The following is a 17,212-nucleotide window of genomic DNA, read 5'->3' on the forward strand; positions in this document are numbered from 1 at the left end:
ACCCTCCAGGAACCCGGGCTCCCGTGCATTTTAAAAAAGCTTGCAAGCGAGACCCACGTTAGCCGTTTGCACTGGGGCTCGCTCGCCTCTTTAATAAAGCCGTTGCAATATTTGTCCTCGCCTTGTCTGGCAGGCACAATGCCTGCCTTGTGTGCGTTTGCTGAGGAACTGTTTCTCACGGGCTTACCAACTGCATAGCTGGGTATTTTCGCGTGCAAGCAGTTTGCAAGCCTGCGCGGTGCAGGAGTGAATGAATAGCCGAGGGCATAATACAAGCCCCCGGCTAGGAATGTTTGCATTTAACCTTTAGGCGCGCAGCATCGTTTGCTGCCTGGGGAGGGGGTGGCGGCGCAGGGGGGTGCTGTTTGGTTGCAGAGGTTTTCTGGAAGCAAGCGAAAGAGAGAAGTTTAAACTTCGGCCCTAGGAAATCTTCAGAGCAAAGCGCCTTAAGAAGCAAAGGAAATGCACACAGACAACTCACTCCCTCTCTCTTCTGAGTGTCGTTTCCACGACTGAAGCTAGCAAACGAGTTCAGTTTGGAGGGAACCCTGAAAACACCCCACTCCTCCCGGGCAGTAAGGGACTAATCTGTCAGTCAGCTTTGGACAAACATTTTGGGCTCTAGAGCCATAGATCAGCCTTTTAAAGTTCCTACAAAATCTAAGACCAGTAGAAATGTCTCCCGAGAACGTCCCATTGAAATTGCTTAATAAACAAATATTTCCTTGCAGGGATTGCAACCCCCACGCTGCAGCTTGGTGAAGCATTAGGAAGTTATTTGCTTTTTGGCAACGCCCACCGCACCATGGATTTATCTGCTCTGTAAAGCAACAAGAAGGTAGGATTTCTACCCCAGTCAGCGTACAGACTGGCAGATAGAGGGGAAGGGAAAGTGGTTATGGTGGTGTTGCCAGGGCGCAACCCCATGCTCCAGATGTCTCTAAACCTCCAACTGTCAGAAGTTGGGACTGGACATGAGATGGATCACTTGATAATTGCCCTGTTCTGTTCATTCCCTCCGAAATATCTGGCCCTGATTACTGTCGGAGACACAGGATGCTGGGCGAGATAGACCATTAGTCTGGCCCAGTATGGCCACTTATGTTAATTGCCCTTGCTAGGTGATAATGTTTTAATATCACAATGCGGTGAGTGTGAACCAGAGGGATTTATCTCCAAGTGCCTCCAACGTAGCCCTAATCAGCCAGTTGGTTTCCTTGTAAGGTGCCATGGTCCAAGAGAATCTTTAGAATGGTTTGAATGCAAAGAGAATCGTGGCTGGCAAGTGAAATGAAATTGACTGGTTTGTTTTCTAGAAACAAGATAGGGTAGATAATATATTTTATTGGACCAACCTCTGTTGGTGAGAGAGAGACAAGCTTTCAAGCTTACATACATCTCTTTTTTAGGTTTGCTTTGTTTTCATTATTCTAAATTGATAGAAATACAAAGTTAAAAAAACCACTGGTGAAAGGCAAATTAGATTTTTATAATTCTTTCACTTTTAATTCTCTGAGGTGTTGTTAGTAATACAGGTGAGGATATTTGTTTTATTTTTTAAATATATGATTTAATCTGATGGTATTCATTTAATAGCTGCTGCATCTTACACAGATTTAATAGTGATCTCTCAAGTACTGTTTTAGGGCAACATTGGGCTATCTAGAAGCAGCTGGTAGTGGCAGGGTGTGCACATCATCAGTGGAGATACACACACAACATTGTGCCAAACAACACAAACACAGTACCACCAAAATTCTGTGGGCAGCAGGCATAGTAAACACCCTGCAAGGCTAGCCAGTGCAGCGGAGTGGTTAGGGCTGTGTTCCCCTCCATTCCCTCTCACTGAGGCCAATAATTGGGATTGTGTCAGAGCCCTGCACACAGCTGCAAGGAAGTGAGGGTTGGGACAGGCTCCTTGAACCCTGCTTCTCCCCCCTACAGGGCACAGGTAATCTAGCCCTTAATAAGGGTAGACTCCAGCTTCCATAGAAGGCATTGGAAAACTACCCAGGCTGCAGTGCAGCCCAACCCATACTGAACAGAAGTTGATCTGAAAGTGCTATTGCTTGTGATCACACCCTAAACAATATCATGGTGCATATTTTCCCAGCATGCTCAGTGTTAGGAGAGTTTACTTCAAGACAATACAGTGGCGGTTTTCCCCTCACTCCTTATCTGCAGAGTTTACAATAAGCTTACACTGCAATTGCATTCACTGGGGAAGTAAGGGGAAGGGGATTTACCATTCCTCATTTCAGTGTAACTTAGGTGTTAGCACAGACAGGCATTATTAATACAGTATGGCACATTTTGTTAGAGCTGAGGTTTGCCCCAGTGTCCTTGTCCAAAATTCCATGCCCTTATGGTTACCCACCTAGTTAACACCCTCCATCCTAGAAGTGGTTGAATCTCCTTAGTGCTATATGTATATTGCCACTCCAGGATCTGTTGCCCTGAAAATCGGTACCTATGGCCCTAAATAAAAATGTAAAATTATTAACAGATTGATATTTACATTAGTAATATGTATTTCTTAAGATGTTTAGCTGAAGCTGTATAAAGACAGTATGATAAATAAGTAACTATAGTAAAAAGAAATACATCAAGGGGTTTTAGTGACATTACAAATTACAAGATGAGACCCTCAGTCACTTATTTCCAGAATCCCAAAATGGAATTTTCTTTTGTGGCAGTGTTTCAATATATATATATGAAACTGTTTCTATTCAATAGACTAATCAGTCATACTGATATTGTCAGTATGTTATAGCTATATAAACAGTGTGATTGTAGGATGTCTTGTCAATGCTAATATGACTATACAGCATGTTGGAGGTGGGTGTTTTCAGACATCATATCTCAGGAAAACAGCCGTATAGATCCACTGATGTAGTCATCACACAATAAATAATAATCTCCTTATTCTTTGGCTGCTCTAATTCTCTGTCCTTCTGTAATCCTGTTATTATTTAACTGTCATTGCATTCTTTAACTCTGAAAAGCATTTTTCAGTACAGTTTGTGTACAAAAAATCTTTATATAAAGCTATAGGTATAGTATTTTCAATCTGACTTCCTTTCAAAAACTGAGATTGGTTTCTGAGGGGACTGGTGCTTTTAAAACCATTTGGATTGTTTTCTGATTGCAAATCTATTGCAATGCCACAATAAGCTCCACCCAAAGTTATACAAAGGGAGTAGTCTTGATCTAATCCTCGTGTAGAATATATTGTTCCAACTGCCCCATAAACCTCTCCTTCCTTCCCTGTCCATCCAGCCTGGTCCACTCTTAGGGTCTGATTTAATTTGGAAGGGATGGGTTAGCTGTTTAAGCCTCAGGGCTCAAATGCTGACACTCCCTGCAACTGAAAATCTAAATCCCAGAAGAGTCAACTAAAACTTTCTTTCTTGTGAGGTATGAAATTTAAGTACTGAGCAGTGTCCTGTGTGTGGATGTTTATCATAAGCCCTTGTAAACCAGGGTCCTCTCTGGTCTCTTTGAACATTAAAGATCCCATGGCACATTTTTAAGGGTGGAATTCTCCCCTGATGTCCTTGAGCAAAATTTATCCTCTGCTACTGTTGTGCTACCTTTCACCCAAAAGGTGGTGGCAATGCAGTGGAACTGTGCATATGTAAGTTGTAGTGAGCTTTGGGACTAAAAGTATTATATAAAATAAAGCATTGTAACATTTCCATGGCTACCTAGAATTTCATGGTTGTCACTTTGCTGCAGATCGTGGACTCGTGAAAGTTCATGGTGATGGCAGCAGGGATGAAACTTAAATCTTCCATCCCTAATGCAGAGGACCCTATCTCTTGGGTTAAAAGAGAATCTCCATTAGCTGTTAGCATTGTAGGGCCAATGACACATGGTTGTTCAATTCAGAGCAATGTAAGTGAATAGTCAGGCTATTACAATATTATTTTTCACTTGACATGATGTACAATCAGTTTTCTGACCTCAGAATCCTAGCCCCTATTCCAGGCCATTATACAGACTGTATCAGGGCTGCTTTTCTGTGACTTTACAAGAAAGAGCTCTCACTGGCCAGACTTTGAACTGTTACTATTTATACTGACCACAGGCCTCTCCTCCCAAAGAATCTCCCTTCAGGACTCCTTTGTCATGGGGACTGGTGTCTGGGATGAAGACCTTTCTTCTGTGTTTTCTCTTCATCTTCCACCACCACGTTCCTTTTCTCCTTATTCCTCCCTTCTCTGGATTTCTTCTTCTGGACTTCACCTTCCACTGCACGCTATCTGAAATATCCTGTACTGCATGCAGATGGTTGACAGCTAAACTAAGGACAGATATTGCAAAAAGGATTCAATCTGGCAGTTGCATATTCCTACCCTGCATCTCCCCCCAGAAAAGCATTCAATGTGATTTTCACCACTAGGTGGTGCTGATGCATCCTAATGCTCTCTTGAGTATGGCACAGAGGAGGGACAGATTGCCCTGGAGAATTCATGCTCATGGGGATGAGTCCATCATCACAGGAGCAACAGTGAGGCTAGAGGAGCACATGTTTAGTCACAGGGTGTAGTATATAAAATCTGAGCCCTGTATACAGTAGATGAGTTGCATATTCTGTCTGAGGGCCCACACGGCAAGCCAGCAGCCTGGCCTCAGGTATCCCTACACCTTTATGTCCCTTTGAGGGTGGCCAAGGGTTGGGATAGAGGTGCAAGCCAGGGAGACTAGGGCAAAAAAATCTTATTGCTTAGGACAAGGGAAAGGGCAAGTCTAAGTGTTGCTGCCTGGCACACAGGGCTGGGGAGGCAGGGTCATTGCCATCAGCCATAGCCCAGCTGAACTGTCTTTCAGTGGGGACAGTGCCACAAAGTGGGCCAAAGGGAACTGAGCTTCCTCAGGCAAGAGAAGGAGGGCGAGCTAGCAGATATCAGGCACACAAACAGAGTCTTGGGAGAAAAGGGGAGTGGAATCAGAAATGCAGTGCAGAGCTAGCCTGAGCCTCCTTAGAGCACGTGGCCTGTTCATGCTCTGATCAGAGATCTGCGCTGAGTGGGGAGGGGAGAAGTTGCATTTAGGTTTTTCAGTGACTGCCAGGTAGTTCAAAGGCAGTAACCATTGCAAGAAATGCAGCTTCTGTGTCACTTTCCAGCCAAGCCAGAGTAGGCTGTGTAATGTCTGTTGGAACATAGGGAATTGGTCTGTTTGTAAGTGAACTGGCTGGCCAGAGCTGCTCCAGCACTTCAGTACGTTCAGCTTAGTCACGCTAACTGGGACTTCAGAGGCAAAGGCAAATCCACAGAAAAGTCTTGCCATTGGCCCTAGCATCTGGATACCAGATTCACATGCGGGTGGCTGCTCTTGGTGGTTTCAATGCTTTGACTATGTGTATTGGCCTAGTGATTTTTTAAAAAAAAATTGTCCCTCTGCCATAATGGGCTGGACCACTTCATACATATTGAGAGAAGAGGAAAAGGAGTGTGGTTGCATTTAAAATTACTCTTAATACCATCAAATCCACATCAGCATGCACATGTTTCACCGGCAGGCCACCTGCCTTTCAGGATCAACTTCTCTTACCCTTCTCATGGTCCTCTAGTGCGGCAGTGGGAGAATGCGGGTTTGCCACAGTGAACGTAATCAAAACAAACCCACACCTGTGTAGCAAAGCAGTAAGACTGAATGGCCCAGTTGGCCTGCTGTCTACATCTCTGCTCTTTTAAAAGGTGAACTGGGACCAAAATGTATTTCTGAATGCATTCACAGCGAGCACTCAGCAGCACTCCATGCTAGTGGAGGATGAGCACTTGCCTGAATGATCAGGTCTAGATTTCATGTCACATAGCCATTATCCATAATATTTAGGTATAGGGATTTTTGCTTAAATTTGAAATAAGTTATCATATACTCTCTGTTGCAGCTTACAGTCTCAGACTGGTGGCAACATAACTTATACTAAACGGAAGACAAAGCTAAAGATATGATCCCAACTGAGAGTCAGGCAGGCACGTTGAAAGTAAGAGAATAAAAATTAAAAGCCCAGGGGACAGTAGTACAAACGGCACCAGCAGAATGCAGAGAGGCCTTTAGACAATTACAGCAGCACCTGTATTTCAATTACTCGGAAGATGAAGTGAAAGCTTGAAAACTGGAAAAACCTGTTTTCTTGTCATACAGCCAAATTAAGTTTAGATGCCCATGAACAAGTAATCTGCCATTTTTCCATCCTGAAGCGAGGTACAGTTAATTATCAATGTTCATGTGTCTATTGGTGTGATAAGGCAGGCAGGTGTCAATGTTGCTAATACAGGCAAGACCTTGGGACTGCTGAGTGTCTCTGTCTGAGAGATGGGGGGAAAGGATCATGGGTCTGTCTCCATAAACAGAGAAGCCTAAAGGATTTATGGACTAGAAATTGATTTGACCATGTGTCTCATGTGTGACCTGAGACATATGCCATTGTGTGGTGAGTATCTGCATTACTACAGCTCTCACAACACAGAGTAGACAATCATTTGCTGCCAGGTAAAAAGGAACAGTGAAAAATTAAGTTATAGCAACACCACAGTAAACTAAATGGTTCAATCCCGCATTAGGAACCGGTTTTTCAGCTCTAGCTCTGAGCCCAAGAGATCAGATAAATTGGAAACAGTTTCTGCTTTGAGACTGGAAAAATAAAACCAGACTCTGAACTCATTTATTTTACCAAGGATAACTTTATCACAGGGACTGAAAAATTCATTGTGGGACCCTCTCCAGGGTTAGTCTGGGGGCCCTATGTCTCATTTGCTACAGAATTTAAGCTTTCAATGAAAGGCACTGCGGTTGGGTGGATAAGATCATAGCGATAAACTTGATACAAAAGAGTCAGAATAGAATAGAGCAGTGGTTCTCAACCAGAGGTCTGGGACATCCCTGGAGGGGCCGTGAGCAGGTTTCAGGGGGTCTGTCAAGCATGACTGGCATTAGACTTGCTAGGGCCCAGGGCAGAAATCCTAGAATATCAGGGTTGGAAGGGACCTCAGGAGGTCATCTAGTCCAACCCCCTACTCAAAGCAGGACCAATCCCCAATTTTTGCCCCAGATCCCTAAGTAGCCCCCTCAAGGATTAAACTCACAACCCTGGGTTTAGCAGGCCAATGCTCAAACCACTGAGCTATCCCTCCCTGCCTGCCCAGAAAGCCAAAGCCCTGTTGCATGAGACTGCAGCCCGGGCACCCAAGCCCCACCTCTGAGGTTAAAGTCGAAGCCTGAGCAATGTAGCTTTGTGGTACTCTCTATGGCAGTGGTTCTCAAACTTTTTTTTTTTCGCAGACCACTTGATAATTGCTCAGGGTCTTGGCAGACCCCTAAATGATCTTTCCAAATGTTGTTTGCACCGTTAGCTAACTATTGTAAAGCGCTTTGGATAAAAGCGCTATGTAGAAAAACCCTTAATAATTAACTTTTTTTGTTCTACAAATAGAAGCATACAATTCATATTTAATATCAGTAGTCTTACCATTCTAATGCGATGGATGTGCCCTCTCTCCCCCACTGCAGCAGCCCGTGAGCTGGGGCTGGGAAGGAGGGGGATCTCTCCCTTTTTCCCCTGTTGCAGCAGCCCCCGAACTGGGAGTCTCTCCCTCTCTTCCCTGTAGTGGCAACTCCCAAACTAGGGCTGGGAAGGAGGGGCATGTCTCCCTCGTCATGGTAGCCCCCCCAAGCTGGAGCTGGGAAGGAGCGGGGGAGTCTCCCTCTGTCCTCTGTCGCAGCAGCCCCCAAGCTGGGGCTGGGAAGGAGTGTGTGTGGGGGGGGGTGTCTCTCCCCAGCAGCCGCAGCCCTGGAGCTGGGGAAAGTCACCTATTTCTCTGGCCACTGCAGCCCTGCATATCCCAAATTCCCCCCAACCCCTCTTCTCACCCCACTACCCCCTCTTTCCCCCCAAGGCCACCACCTCACCTTACTCGTGTGATTTCTCCAGGGTCCAGGCACCTAATTAGTGAAGCCACCCCCTGCACGTTTCCACTGATGAGGTGAGTGGCCCTTTATTCTCTCGTGTGCGGCTGCTCGGGCGCGCACCTTAGAGGGAACTATCAGTCTGAGAACCTCTGCCCTATGGCATATGGCTGCAGGCAATTGCTCGCCTTGCTAGTCCCTAACACCGACCCTGGCTTTTACATGCGGAAAAGCAGCTGTTGGGGCACAGCGGTGCCACGGAGTTTTTATAGCATGTTGGAGGGGGACTCGGCGGTAAAAGACTGAGAGAACCCCTGGAATAGAGGGTTCTACCTCACCAGAGCTCAAGGGTCTGCTCCCCGCTCAGCCTCTCATTGAACTGGCTTTCGATACATCCACTAGGACCAGATTTTCAAAGAGCACAGCATGCAGGAGCTCCCCTGGTGACACTTGTAGCATGCAGGAACAAGGTAGGAGCTCTTTAAAACAGTTGGCTCACAAACTATTTAAAGGAATACTACCCTATTCCTACACACTGCAACACTTGCAGCACCCAGTGGGCTGTGCTCTTTGGAAAATCTGCCCCCCAAATGTGGATGCGGTGCTCTTTGAAAGGCTGACTGTCGTGGGGTGGTCTGCAGCTGGGAAAAAGGGGTTAAAAGCAGCCGAGCTAGGGTGTGGCCAGCTTAATTAGGGCCCAGCTGGCCCTTATAAGAGGGTTGGGGGCCAGGAGCTAGAGGAGTCTCATTCTAGCCCTGGAGTGGGAAGGGCTAGCTGCCTGAGAATGAGGTACCACAGGCAGCTCCAGCCTGGTAAACCCCCAGGCTGCAGGCCTTGGTAAAGGCCCAGAAAGGTAAAGGGGGCAGCCTGGGAATAGACAGAGGCAGCTGGTCCTACCCCCCCGCCCTTGCCTGTGATGAGTGGCCATTGCAGACTGTAGTCTGCCCCAGTGAGGGGGGGGGGGGGCTAATGATGACTGGCAGTCCCCACTGAGGCAAGGTGGGGATAGAGGGTTGGGGGTTCCCTGTGGAGGGGAGACCCAGAAACTGTGGGGGTACTGCAGAGAGCAGAACCCTGAGGTAAGGGGCACCAGGGTCCAGGAGGGACATGGGGGCCAGCAGCAGGCGAGACACCAGCCTGCAGAGGGAGCTATGGGCTGGAAGAGCTAATTCCCAGGATGACCAGCAGGAGTGCCGTACTGGTGAGTCATTGCCTCGCTACGCTGACCCTTAGCTGTTCACCTCCGCCTCCTTTACACTACCTGTAATATACTGACACAGAGTAGCCTGGTTAATGAAATGCAAAGAACTACCAAAGTCCTTCTAGGGAAGAGGTGGAAATGGAATGTAGGGCTTCCCAGCTCTGTGCACGTTCCCTTGGGATATTCTGGTGGTGAATGCAGTGGAAGGAAGAGGATCTTCTTACCAGATTCTAGTTCTTCCACAATATTTGAACATCATGGCCTGTTTGCAGCTATTTTGAGGAGTCAAGAGCACTTGGCTAACCCAGCCATATAGAGGGTTTCCTTCCATAGCTGCACACTTTTCATGAGCTTGAGTAAAATACCTTCTGGGCATGCTCAGTATGTAATATTCAAATACTTACAAGTCAGTCAAATCAAAGGCAATTAACTTTCAAATTTCACCCAGTTTGGCTGCAGCGTTGTTCAAATTAAAAGGTCATAAGAATTTTTTTTAAAGGGGAAAAATTGTTTTTTTCTGCCCCACTCGCTTCTTGCTTAAAAGAAATCATAACTATTTATTCAAAGTTTGAAAAAAAGTCACATCTGGGCTGAGATCACGCACAGAAAATGTATTCCACCAAATTTATACACCTCAGAAAGTTACGAGTGATTGAAAACAGGGGTTTAGAATAAATCTAGATTACAGTGGCTGTGACCAAATGCCCCCGATCCTGAGAAATGGACCTGAGGCAGGGATTGAAATCCAAACTTATCCCTGACCTTCGGGAAGTTCAGACCCAAACTCCTGTCCAAATCAGAACTTCACCGCTCAGACCTGTCAAAATGATAGGCTTGAAATGGAATCCTGAACCCCATAACCCTACTCCCCCACCCCAACTGTGGGAAAGTTAGAATCCAGACCCAAACCTTTTGGCTCAATCCCTTCTCAAAGGGTAAGATACTCTATTCTGCAACATATCAATATACCTGAAGGACCCCAGCCATGTTGGGCTAGAACCCCTGTTGCAGTGGGTTGGCAGGGAGATACCTCTGGGGCTCTCCGCTGGCACCCTTCTGCACTCTCCTTTTTGTTTTTATTTTTTTGGGGGGGGCACACTTTTTAGTGGTCTGTGCCCTGCCCCTCCACACTCCCATTCCCCGGAAAGCTATGTTGTCCTGGGGGCAGCACATAAAAAGGAACAGTTCCAACAAGAGTTTTCAGAGAAGGAAGAAAAATGAAAAGAGAGGCCAGGAGTGTAGGGATCCTGCTTTCATTAAAGCCCATGGGAGTCTTGCCATTGACTTTAATCCTGGGAGCTGGATCAAGCCCTTAGGTCTCCAACAGTGGAAGAGGGGAAAGCCCCTCTTGGACTTACAATCCTGTGGCAACTGGGCTGCAGTTGGCCATCTTCAGGATTGTGTCCCACTTTGTCCATCTGTTAAGCAATGAGCTAGTAAGACGTCCACTTAGGAGTTTACTGGTGGGTACAGAACAAACTTGAGACTGTTTCCATTTGTACGATGCTGTGTGGTAAGTCGGCTTGGCAGCAATATCACTCATTCACAATTCCTGCCTTTGCCTCTAACTAGGTAAGAGGGAATTAGTGCTACCGTGGAGAAGAATGGTAAGCAATAAGGCCTATGTGATGCAGCTCTGTTTTAATCCAGGTCTCTCAGCCCACTCTGAAATCAGTGCCCTGAACGCATGGATGGGAGCATGGAGAGAGACGTGTAACAAGCAGTGGTCACTTGAAACGGTTAGAAGATGTTGATCCTGCTGAAAGTGGGTTTCCTGGGCTCTACTGACTCATGGAGGTAGGTGGCTCATACACCCCCATGGGGGTGAAAGGGAGGTGGGAGTAGCTTAACACAAGAACCAGGGATCACCCAATGACATTAATAGGCAGAGGCCTTAAGTGAAACAAAAGGAAATACTTCACCTAACACACAGTCAACCTGTGAAACTTGCCCCAAGGGAAATGCTGAAGGCCAAAAATATGACTGGGTTCAAAAAAGAATTTAGGTAAGTTCAAGGAGGATAGGTCCATGAATGGCTCTTAGCCAAGATAGTCAAGGATACTATCCCATGCTCCAGGTGTCCCTAAACCTTCAACTGCCACAAGCTGGAACTCGACAATGGGATGGATTACTCAAAATTGCCCTGTTCTGTTCCTTCCCTCTGAAGCATTTGGCACTGGCGTCTCTCAGAAGACAGGATACTGAGCTAGATGGATCATAAGTCTGATCCAGTATGACCATGCTATGTGCTCTGAGGAGAGAGGATCTAGAGTGTGGGCTGAGTTGTCCTAAGAGGCGCTAAGACTGAGCTGAACTTTGTTCATGTTTCTTTTTTGTTAATAAAACTATACCCCAGAAAGAGGAAGAGTTTGGACTCTCTACACTATGTGCGCTGTGTTTGTAGAGCAAGTTGGAAGAGGTGGCTGCTCACAATACCTCAGCAAAAGTTTTGACACCACAGCCCATTATATTAACTTAAAGCTGAGAACACATATATAGAAATTCACTGTTCAGCATCCTAATGGAGTGTGTCTGCTTCCCTTCACAGGCACAGCCAGAGATGCCAAGGAAGAAAGATGATTGCAGCAAAGAGTGTGTTGGTGCAGAAGGAGAGAGGTGTCCTACTCTAAGTTTCAGTGATAAACTTGCAAACCTCTTCTGCCTAGCATCGCGTCCTTTATTTGTCCATTGCTGCATATTGTGATGTGCAGGCTGAATGGCCACTAAAGTGCCACCCGTGAAGCACAGCATCAAAGAGAACCAACCGTTTTCTAGTGGTTTTTGAAGGTATAGTATAGCATGGTGCTGCTGCATAAGATGAAAGACTGTTCTGTTCATACACTGCCTCTGAATGTCTAAAATCAAATTCTCTGCTTGTATTTCAGGAATCATGAACAGGGAACATTTTGAACAAAGTATAATCAAGATTGCTGTGGCATTAAATGCATACACAGATTGGGCGTTGTTTCATCCCAGGTTAGGTATTATTAAACAGTAATATTAGACTCTTGTAAGCTGCCCACTCAGATTTTACTCAGTGGAGTCTAAATATACTGTATATTTCATTTAAATCTCATAGCCCAAAGCATTCAGCATCCTTTCAGGCAACAATCCAATACACCCGGTTTATCTCTTGGGAATGTAAGCTCCAGCTGAGTAAGCAAGTATCTCATCCCAGTACTCTGACATTAACCACACAGTCCAAGTAGGGCCCAGTCCTGTAATGTACCGAACACTCTCAGCCTTCCATAGAAGTGGGTCAAAGGTGCTTAACACTTCACAGGAGCTCTTGCTGCATTACAGAATCAGACTGTTCATTACAGCAGCGATTTCAGCTCTGTTTGTGTGTTGCAAGTCACCAGGTATCCAGCCTGACCAATTATTTGATTTCTCATAAGTGCCTCCACGGTTGAATCCTTCTTCCTATTTTTCTCATATGGAAGCTGTCCATCAAAAAATACTTTTAGTAGGCTAGTTTTCCATTTATATTCATGTTGTGATGGGAGAGTGAAATTTACAATGTTTGGGGGGTTTTTTTCTGTCAATCCTGTTCTCCATTTTCCACCAAATGTCTGATTCAAACAGGAACAGAAGAATGTTGAAGGCAAATAGTGTTTTTCATCAAACAGTGAATTTAACTACAGAAGAATGTTGAAGGCAAATAGTGTTTTTCATCAAATAGTGAATTTAACTACTGAATGTTATGCAAATATCACCTATTTATGTTTCAATCATTTCTTTGGACTGCAGTCAGTAGGACAAATCTTATTCCCCTGTTAACATGAACAGGGCAACTGATAAGCAGGAGCTAGTCAGGTGAGTAAGGTTTTTCAAGTATGCTCACTAATTTGTATTAAAATGCTTATTCTTATAAAGCAAATATTAAATAGGTTTTATTGTACAAGCTTAGTTTCTTTTTCTAGAGCTATTCACATATAGCATAGATGCAACAATGTAGGTTTTCGGAAAGTAGAAGTGATTGACTATGAACACCCCTCCTAAAACTAGAGTTGAAAGTCAGGTCTTGGGGCGGGGAACAAACACAATGGCCTTGAGGTATTAACCATGTAGATGTAGTGGCAGAACGGTAGGATTATTTTTGAATGTGTGCTCAATTTTTTGAATGTACAAGGACTGGGGCGGGGGGAGAAAGTGTAGGAACTTAAGCCCTGATTCAGGACAGCTCTCAAGCATGTGAGCAGTCCAAGCTCTGTTCTTCAAAGCATAAAAGTACATACTCAAACTTTGAGCACAGACTCAAAGTTCGAGTGAAGCCAATGAAACTTAAACAAACATGCTTAAGGTTCAGTGCTGGGCCTTATTTACAGTAAAGGATCCCCATTCCACAATCTAGGAGCTGTCATCAGGTTTATTAATACTTTATGTATTGCTCAAGTTTTGCTGCTCCTCCCTCCCTCTCCACCAGGCATCATGAGGCAAAACAATTTTGGGTTTCATCCACTGAAGGAATTGAGAATTCCCTTAAATAGGCCCAACCTGAGAGCGTCTTAAGACCACCTGAGTTTAGCCACTGTCTTCAAGGAGAGCAGGATTGGTCCCTAAGCACATTTTATCTATCTCAGGTAAGCAAACCTCAGCAACTGAGCTGTAACAGCAGCCAACACTTCAGAGTGTAATTTGCCTTGACACAGGCTGTACCCCTTTCTTCTTGTTAAATACAGATTGTTTGAGCCCCACAGTGAAAAACTAACACACAGGTCTGCCTTGGTTTCAGGAGCGGGTGTCCCATTGCTATAAATTAGCAGCAGGGTGTGGCAGTGATCAACACGGTAGCACACTTTTCGACCTCTTTGTAGCATTGCCATGTGCACACCTAGGGCCATGCCTTTTATTTATTTAATAAATAAATAAATGACCTGAGCCACAATGTTCAGACTGGCATACAAGTCCCCTGAAGTTTGAGGGTGTTTAGATCATCCGGTTATAAGATAGACCCAGACCTGAACTCCACAGCTCACCTTCAGGCATGTTTTGATCCAGGTGTTTGCTTTGAGTCCACCTCTAATCCTTAGTGCTACAGAAGTATACAGCCAGACACAAGCTACATCTTGCACAGGCATGCAGGTGGTTAGCACAGATATCCCAGGTGGACAATTTTGCTGAATCCACTACCACAGTGGGTCTCAAGCTGTAATCGCCTACGCTGCTTCTGTCACAACAATGAAGCATCTGTCAGTCTTCAAGCTGTGACTCTTGCTGCTAGTTGGAGCTCAGTTAAAGTTTCTCTTCAGGTTTCCAGCTGCTGTTTTGGTTTGCTTGACCAGCTAAACTCAAGCCATCCCTGCTTCATAGCCTGTGAAGCTGTTTTTCTGTGTGGGGTGTCTTTGATGTAAATTCAACTGTTGATCAAACTTTCAGACAGTGACAGGATAGCAAATACACAGGAAGACAGAACCAAAATGCAGAGTGCCCTGGAGAGATTAGTGGAAACCCGAAGACGACAAAATGAGATTCAATCCTAATGAAAACTTGAAGCCCCATTTCTTCTCTTTACAGTTGTGACAGGGTCAGGCCAGCTGGCTATAGGAGAGTAGTTTTGTGTGTTTCCTTTTTTTCAAAAAGGACCAGTAATACTCATATTTATTAACGAACCTGCAAACGGGGAATACACATTAAGTCAATATATTTGAGCACAGAAATAAAGAACACTAATTGAACAGTGTCTTCATTTTTCAGTTATAATATTCCAAAGAGTCTATTAAAGTTATCTTTCAAGACTGCAGTTTGGTTTGAGTAATTTTTTTTAAGCAAAAGATGGTTTTGTTTTTTTTATTTGCATAACACACTTACACATTGCATATGCTGCTGTTTTTACTTTGTAACACAGCAACCAATCACAATTGTTTTCTCATTAGCTTCAGGGGAGGGAAGTGTTCAAGCTTGCCTGGGCCCAGAGCGGGGGGGCTTCCTCGACTCTCGTGGTCTTCCACCCTGCCAAGTTACCTGGTGGCCCAGAGCGAGGGGGCTTCAGCGACTCTCGTGGTCTTCCACCCCCTCGAGTTACCTGGCACCACGCCTGAGTGTCACCAACAATTCCCTCCTCTGAAAGCACCCAACAAAAGGGGCAGGCTGTGGGGTGGACAATCCGGGGGGGGGCACATGCACCCACCTGTGAAAGGACCCCTCTAAGGTGGTGGTGTCCACAGTGGCAATGGCTGGGGCTGGGGTCCCTTACTCTCTCCCCCCAATCAAAGGGTCAGACAAAGGGACGCGGACAGAGACACTGAGCAGAGAACCTCAGACAGCACCCACTGCTCCTCAAAAGCATCAAGGGAGTCGGACGCCACCCAGAGGAACTCCGCCCGGATACGTGAACGGACCGAGGATCAGAAAACGGCCACACAGTCACAGGAAACTCCATCGGCCAACCTCCTCTCTCTGGTTTTATAGATGGCCATTTTAGCCAAGGCCAGGAGGAGGTTAACTAGGAGATCCCACGACTTTGTGAGGCCACGGATGGGGAGTGCATAAATAAAAAGGTGAGGGGAAAAATGCAACCAAAAACGTAATGGGAGATTTGAGAGGAGCTGGAACAGGGGCTGCAGCCTGGTGCACTCCAAATATACGTGCGCCAGGGTTTCCCTCACACCACAAAAGGGACAAGTATCTGGGACGGGGGTGAACCGTGCCAAGTACGTGCCCGTACTCACAGCTCCATGATGTCAACTGATGTCCCCGACGGGCCTCAGAACCAAGGTGGAATATAGGCTGGCCCACTGGGGCTGCTCACCCTCCAAAGGTGGCAGAAGGTCTCACCACTTTGTGTTGGGGCGGGACACTAGGGTGAGGGCGTGAAGGATGTGGAGCATGAGCGTGTATAGATGTTTCCTTGGCGCGGTTTGGAAGCGTACCGGCTGCAGTTCATGCAGCCGGCTTGCAGTGAAAGGGTGAGGGGTTTGTTGGAATCGGCAGGGTAGGGGCCCAATGGAAAGGTGCGGCGGGCCTGGGGTAGAGGATGGGCAGGGTATGCCCTCGCGCAAGGCTCGGTTGACATAAGCCCAAGCAGCGCGGGTCAAGGTGGCCTTCACCTCCTGAAGTACGCGCCGGGGGGTACGAGGGCTGGAGAGCCCCATGCGCCGAGCGAGCGTCAGGGGATCCAGCCAGTCTCTCTGGTCGTAGTCCAGGAGGTCTCCGACCCTCGTGACTTCCGCCAGGACCAACCTCTGGTGCACTGAGCGGGACTCCGCCACCTGCACACGGAGCTGGGGGTTGTGTAGCAGGGGCTCCGTGAGGAGATCTGCTCCCACGGTGGTCGCCACGGACCTGGTTGTTAGAAACAGTTTCCAGGTCCGGAGGAGGTCCTGGTAGAAGACCGGCAGCCCGGAGAGGTCTCGCGGAAAATCCCTCGGACAAAGATAAAAGAGCTGCCGGTCGTATCGGAGCCCTTGGAAGTGGCGCAGGAAGGCGTGCGCCAGTATGCTCCACGCCGAACTACGTGCACTATAAAAGAGCCTCTGCAGGGCCTGGAGGCGGAAAACACGGACCTGAGTGTACAGACACTTCAGGCCCTGCCCTCCTTCCTTCAGGGGTAGATGAAGAACTCCAACAGGGGCCCAGTGCATTCGTGGTCTTCCCCTCTTCCCCTCAACTGGCCCGAGAGGGGGCACCCCTGCCGCACTCCTCGCCCGAAGCTGACCGGTTCAGTCAGGGTCCAGTTGAGCCTAACCAAACACTCGGCGGAGGCATACAGCACCCGGAGAAAACTCACAAACTGAGGTCCAAATCCAAACGCCTGCAGAGTGCTCAGGAGGTACCCATGGTCTACTCTATCGAACGCCTTCTCCTGATCAAGAGACAGGAGGGCGAACGATAGACCATCTCTCCGCCCGAGTTCCAAAAGGTCTCGGACTAGAAAGAGGTTGTCAAAAATGCTGCGACCCGGGACAGTATAGGTCTGGTCTGGGTGGACCACGTTCGCCATCACGGACCCTAGCCGCAGCGAGATTGCTTTCGCTACGATTTTGTAATCCGTGCTAAGGAGTGAGATGGGACGCCAGTTTCATAAATCGCGGAGGTCCCCCTTCTTTGGCAGCAAAGCGAGCACCGCTCGCCTGCATGACAGAGGGAGGACCC

At 46.8% G+C, this 17,212-nt stretch overlaps 1 long non-coding RNA gene across 1 annotated transcript; it reads left to right on the forward strand.

Annotated features, from left to right (window-relative positions):
- Positions 1-747: 747 nt before the first annotated feature.
- On the forward strand, positions 748-12,929 carry LOC311528580. The gene is made up of 4 exons (XR_014713639.1): positions 748-838; positions 10,769-10,915; positions 11,667-11,905; positions 12,004-12,929. It is a non-coding gene; the product is annotated as an uncharacterized lncRNA (long non-coding RNA).
- The last annotated feature ends 4,283 nt before the right edge of the window (positions 12,930-17,212 follow it).

The sequence above is a fragment of the Lepidochelys olivacea genome (genome assembly GCF_965140295.1).
Source record: "Lepidochelys olivacea isolate rLepOli2 genome assembly, chromosome: 11".
NCBI lineage: Eukaryota > Metazoa > Chordata > Testudines > Cheloniidae > Lepidochelys > Lepidochelys olivacea.